General features: G+C 42.9%; 1 protein-coding gene across 2 annotated transcripts in view; it reads right to left on the bottom strand.

Annotated features, from left to right (window-relative positions):
- Positions 1 to 2,873, bottom strand: part of CAMKK2 (calcium/calmodulin dependent protein kinase kinase 2) — a 47,338-nt gene extending 44,465 nt beyond the window's left edge. The window contains exon 1 of one of the 2 annotated variants that reach the window (XM_035097988.3): positions 2,733 to 2,873. The gene's annotated coding sequence lies outside the window, so the exon portion shown is untranslated. Of the gene's footprint in view, positions 1 to 1,707; positions 1,815 to 2,732 lie in introns of those variants that run through there. The other variant, XM_088659633.1, reaches the window with a different exon arrangement.
- Positions 2,874 to 6,369: the final 3,496 nt, after the last annotated feature.

Here is a 6,369-nt window from a genome sequence, read left to right on the forward strand (position 1 = left end):
ATCTGCAGCCCGCAAAAACTCATACCATAATAAATTGGTTAAATTGCCCCAAAGCTCTCTCTTGTTCCTGATGCAAAAGACTAACACAGAAGAACCTCCTCTCAAAAAAGGTATACAAAGCACAGCAGTCGTTTTTATGAAAACACAACAGCCTGGATGCTTCTTCCAAGAGCAACTCCAAACGTTCTCTGAAAAAGCAAAGCCCCGGCTTGTTGGGGCTGACAGCGTTCCCTTCTGAAAATTCCAAAAAGAATGAGCTTGGAAACCAGGATTATTGTAAATACTTTTGGGGAAAGCCTGAGCAGAAAGATGGAGGGCCGTAGCTCAATGTTACAGCATCTGCTTTGCATGCAGAAGGTCCAGGCCAGGTTCAATCCCTGCCAACACCCGGCAGGGCCAGAAATGTCCCGTCTGAACTGCAGACCATAATACATGAAACCTACATTAAATTTCCCGAACGAACAGGCCAACGGACAAGCTGGCCAATTCTCTCCAATTTCTCCCCCTCAGTCTCTTTCATACTGCTGCTGCAGTTCTCAGGTAGATCTACACCACACCCACGGTTAAAACAATTTAGTGCTGGGGTTTGCTCTTTGCAATAAGTAAAGAACAAGTGAATGGCAAGGCAAGAGGCATGTCTATCATGGATACAAGGTGGACAGGGGAGAAAATGGGTGTTGCATATTGCGACGAAGTTCCTTTACTTTCCATCTTATAACTTTGACCTCTCAATTATTAAAAGCACTAACAGGGATTTCTGAGGTAAATCAAACCTCCCACCTATCCCTCTAGCCTTTCTTTAAACCCTCTAGCACTTGTGGGTTTTCAAAAATAAAAGAGAGTCCTCTTCCAGCCTAAACATGGCCAGGTACCTATATAGACTCGGGGCTATAAGTAAGACTGTTCCTATGTGTACTCAGATAAGGGTTTCCCTTCACTAGAAACTCCCTTACTGTAAAGCTAGCCTCCTTCCTGAGGTAACTTTATTATCATCCAGAACTTGTCTCCTCCTTTAGCCCTCCCCCTTTTCTTGGTGCACTCTCAGCCACAAACTTTTCTCCTCTAAAAGGCAGTTTTGACAGTTTAAAAGAGCTCCCCACCAACTGGGTTGCTGGAAAATGAAATAGACGATTACTGGTATGACACTTTAAAGATGGATATTTATTGGCTTGAATCTTAATTGTTGCTTTCTGGTATCATTTGTACAAACTTAATTTCACAGGTAACGTTCTTGGTAATCAAATAACAGAATACCTATCAACTACTTCATCTACTCTAAGTCTACCTTCTCCACAACCACCCAAGCTCCCACACAAAAAACCTCAACCGCCAACTGACATAACGGTTCCCCTTTCCATTTAAACCCCATGCAGGCCACGCCTCCCATGGAATGTTGCTGCCAGTTAACCAGGAGTCTGGGTTAACCCTTCGATAGGTCGGTTGCGAAACAAAAACATAACATGTTTCAAATTCGCCACACATATCATGTTCCATACGTCACTCTAAATTGTTTTTAAAAAATCACTGTTGAAGGTAAACCCCATTTTCAATCTGGCAGTCAAAAAAAGACACCAGCTTGCTCAGAGGCTTAGTAAGGGCAACACGCCAGGCAGAGCAATGTTGTAGCTTCTCCATTAACCATGTGTCTGCTGCCTAAACACACCCAAAGGACTTTTTTGGGGAGGGGGAGGCTATATTTCTTCTCACCTGCCACCACAAATACCCAAAGATATGCAGCACTGGACAGCAGCAACTGTGTTGGGCTGGCTGTTTTTTTGTGTGTGACAGGAAGCATTTTGTTTTGTTCAACAGCTTCCAAGCAGGTGCAGTTTTAGCACTTGGAGTTTCAGCTGCATTTCCTTCAAAGGTCCACAGGAATTCTTAAAACACTGGTACCTTGGGGGGAGGGGATTGAATGTGTGAAAAAGACTAATCAGATATCACACACAAAAAGGAAGTACAGTAGTTGAAAGGAGGACTCTCCTTTTCTGTTTCAATGCTTAACCAACACTGGTGGGTCACTATTTATTCACAAATTTGTATCCAGCATTCAGTATTTCTGTTTGCAGATAATGAAGCCAACGTAATTAACCAATAACAAACAAAGTTAAAATAGCAAAAGTATTAAGAGAAAAATAGCCTTTAAAACAAATTGCTGGTGTCAATATCCATTGTGATGAAGCCAAAGTGCATTTGAAATAATTGCATATTCTTCCCATATGTTGCACCCCATGTCTATTCTCTTTCATTTTTAAGATCCTTGGGGCAGGGACCTGTCAAACCTGTTATTTGTAAATCACCATGTATAGAGATGGTGAGATTGATTGATTGATTGATTGATCTGTCAGGGATGCTTTAGTTGTGATTCTTGCATTGCTTCACATCTCCCTTGCTAGCATACATTCATATGCATGATTACTTAAAAGTAAATCTTGCAGAGTTCATTTGGGGTTCACTTTCTAGTAAGTAGGTTTACAATTGTAGTCCAATACTGCTACTGCCTTAAAAATAGGCAATTTGCTGTGTATGCAACCTACAGGTTGGGAGAGCCTACACAACTTCTGATGGTTTCCTTCCACTGGGCTGCTTTGCTTCCAAGGCTATGCCAAGATGTTAAACGTTCCTCCCACCCAGACACACCGACTCTTAATGAAGAGGGAGGTCGCCTACTTAAAAAGACATCCCAGAGCTACATTTCCACTGAAACAACTGTTCAAGACAGATTGCATTACCTTCGCATGTGCTAAAAGCTGCTCCCAGCCTATTCTCCAGCTCCCAGGTCGCATCTGAAGGACTTTGAATAATGCACGAATAAAAACAACACATTGTCCAGGAGTGCTTTATATCAGCCGTCTGGTAAAGCTTGCAATTTGGAAACCAGTCTGTCTCCAACGGACTTTGGAACACAGGTGCACTCTTAGCTTTGAAAATAATGGGTTACCTGCCAACACCCACAGCACTATGTCAACAAAAAAGGTTGTTAATCATAAAGCTGCATTGGCAGTGCTAAAAAACAAACAACCCTCCCAAAACCGTAAGCATCCCAAAAGGGGCTGGGACTCAGTCTGACTGTGCTTACATGGTTGGTGTTAGCTGATTTGAAGGATGCATTAGGCTAAGACAATCAAAAGGAAGTAGGAAGAACATAGGAGGCTGCTTTCAGACCCTTGGACCATTTGGCTCAAATGTACTGGTAGTTTAACATACACTCATCGCCAGCAGTAGTTTCAGACAAGAGTCTCCCAACCCCACCTGGAGGTGCCAGAGAGGACTGAACCTGCAACCTGCTGCTTTGCAGGGCAGGTGCTCTGCCGCTCAGTATGGCCTTTACCTACACAGTATAGTATGCTATAGAAGTTCCTGTATAACATGCACAGCCAACCATAAGGCTACCCTGCCCCAATATATACAGTCAAATAGACATGAAATGCAAAACCAATTTTCTGACTTAGAATCGTGGCAGGGCTCTGTGAGTCAGTGGTTTTCTTTTTATTTACCTGCAAAATAAGAAAAAAAGTAGTTTGGGCCAACATGAGTTGATTCAGAATTCGCCAATCCCAGTTTGTCAGGCCAGTCCAAAAGATGGAAGTACCCCAGGTGTGTCTATCCTGGGTGTGGCCCCTCTTCTCCCTCCCAGCAAGAGGGATGGAGAGCCAGCAGCTCCCCTAATCAGGTCATTTAAGCACACATGGCATTTTTACAACTCTTATTTCACCCGTCTTTGCAACACCCCTATAAATTATTTATTCCTATTTTGATGGTGGGAGAGATGAGGCACAGATGATTTCCCAAGGCTGTCCATTGAGGATTTGAACTTGTCTCGCAGGAACACACACAAATAAAACATGATCCATTGGGTAAATACACTCTCGCTGTTATGTGGTCATGGCAGGGAACTGTGGCTCTGAGCTGACTACGAAGACTGCATACCTGTGTTTCTCCGAAAATAAGACACCGTCTTATATTTATTTTTCTTTAAAAAAACCACTATGGCTTCTTTTCAGGGGATGTCTTATTTTTTCCTCCTGCCGCAGCCGGCATTGCTGCTGTGCCTATCACTATGTCTTATTTTCAGGGTATGGCTTATATTCCTTGAATGCGTAAAAATCCTGCTATGGCTTATTTTATGACTACGTCTTAAAATAGGGGAAACAGATATATGTAAATGAAAAGGGCACTGACACAGAGGACCTGCAACAAAATGTGGTAACATGGAACACTTCCGTTCAGGACTCTAGCAAGCCAGTTATCCCATCTGCCAGGATTGTTGTTGTTGTTTAGTCGTTTACTTGTGTCCGACTCTTCGTGACTCCATGGACCAGAGCATGCCAGGCACTCCTGACTTCCACTGCCTCCCGCAGTTTGATCAGACTCATGTTGGTGGCTTCGAGAACACTGTCCAACCATCTCCTTCTCCTTGTGCCCTCAATTTTTCCCAACATCAGGGTCTTTTCCAGGGAGTCTTCTCATGAGGTGGCCAAAGTATTGGAGCCTCAGCTTCAGGATCTGTCCTTCCAGTGAGCACTCAGGGCTGATTTCCTTAAGAATTGATAGGTTGGGTCTTCTTGCAGTCTCCTCCGGCACAATAAATTCAAAAGCATCAATTCTTCGATGATCAGCCTTCTTTATGGGTCCAGCTCTCACTTCCATACATGACTATTGAGAAACCCATAGCTTTAACTATATGGACCTTTGTCAGCAAGGTGATGTCTCTGCTTTTTAAGATGCTGTCTAGGTTTGTCATTGCTTTTCTCCCAAGAAGCAGGCGTCTTTTAATTTCGTGACTGCTGTCACCATCTGCAGTGATCATGGAACCCAAGAAAGTAAAATCTCTCACTGCCTCCATTTCTTCCCCTTCTATTTGTCAGGAGGTGATGGGACCAGGGGCCATGGTCTTAGTTTTTTTGATGTTGAGCTTCAGACCCTATTCTGCGCTCTCCTCTTTCACCCTCATTAAAAGGTTCTTTAATTCCTCCTCACTTTCTGCCATCAAGGTTGTGTCATCTGCATATCTGAGGTTGTTGATATTTTTTCGGCAATCTTAATTCCAGTTTGGGATTCATCCAGCCCAGCCTGTCGAATGATGAATTATGCATATAAGTTAAATAAGCAGGGAGACAATATACAGCCTTCTCGTACTTTTTCCCCAATTTTGAACCAATCAGTTGTTTCCCAAATTTGAACCAATCTGCCAGGATACTCCAATCCATTCCACCCACCCCACCTCCCTCAACAGTTTAGCATAGACAAATCTGCCATTTTCAGGTCTCTTGTTTCTTATTTTTCCTATCTTCGGTTTTCCACATTTCCATAGCAATTTCTTATGTTAAAAATCAAGAAAATTTCTCAACAATTTAATGTGAATTTCTCCTAATACTGTAACTTTTTTTGTATGCAGCTTTGACTTACAAGCACATTTTTGCCAGCTATCTTCACTAATAAGTTCATTTTTATGTAGTTTCCCCCGATATATGTATTTTTAAAAATATTTTTGGGTTGAGCTTCCGTCTCAAGGCTTTTTTCACACAATTAAAAACACAAAAGCAATAAGTGTGTTTAAAAGATTAAAGCCATGGTGAAGACTCATTTATCCAGCTGGGAAAGACTGCTGGAACAAAAATACCTTTGACTCTTTCCAGGAAGTGCAGATAATGAGTGTTTGTTGTATCTTGAGGGGAAAGCTATTCCATACAACAGCAGCAGCCACACTAAAAGCTCTGCTCAGAGTTTCTGCAGAGCAGGCTTCTAAGATCTTTGGAACTTGCAAGAGAAACTCTCCTGCAGACCACAGCCACCTACCAGGTGTATAAGGGATAAGGCAGTCTCTCGGGTAACCTGGTCCCAAGTTGTACAGGAACTTTTACGTCAGTATCAACACCTTGAACTTGGCTCGTTAGCAAACTGACAGTGATGAAAACCCCGTAAGCCAGGCAAATATGCTGGTGGACGTTTCCCCAACAAGCAACCAAGTCACCGTGTTCTGCACCAGCAGAAGTGCCCAGATACAGAATGTTTAACTTAATCTGGTGAAGCTGGGGATGCCTTTGTTCATGTGGTTTCAGATCTCTTGAGACATCCATGAGAGCTAGAAATTTTGTTCTTTTCCTTAGAAGCTGGTGAGGATGGCATGCTTTGTGTAACCTACCTAGGAGCATTTTAAGAAAGTGATCGAACTGCATCAAAGCCAGGCATACAGTCCTTTCTGAGCCAACCACTTCTGTGTTGCAAAACATGGGAAGGGGGGGGGAAGAGAGTCCCACACTTTATGAAGAAATTGCACAATTCGCAAGTAAGTCCCCAATTAGCTGCCCACACAACTAACCTTTTGTGTTCCTAAAGCCTACTTTCCCTACAATGGAGCCACTTGTA

Source organism: Zootoca vivipara, chromosome 16 (genome assembly GCF_965207765.1).
Source record: "Zootoca vivipara chromosome 16, rZooViv2.hap1.1, whole genome shotgun sequence".
Lineage (NCBI taxonomy): Eukaryota > Metazoa > Chordata > Lepidosauria > Squamata > Lacertidae > Zootoca > Zootoca vivipara.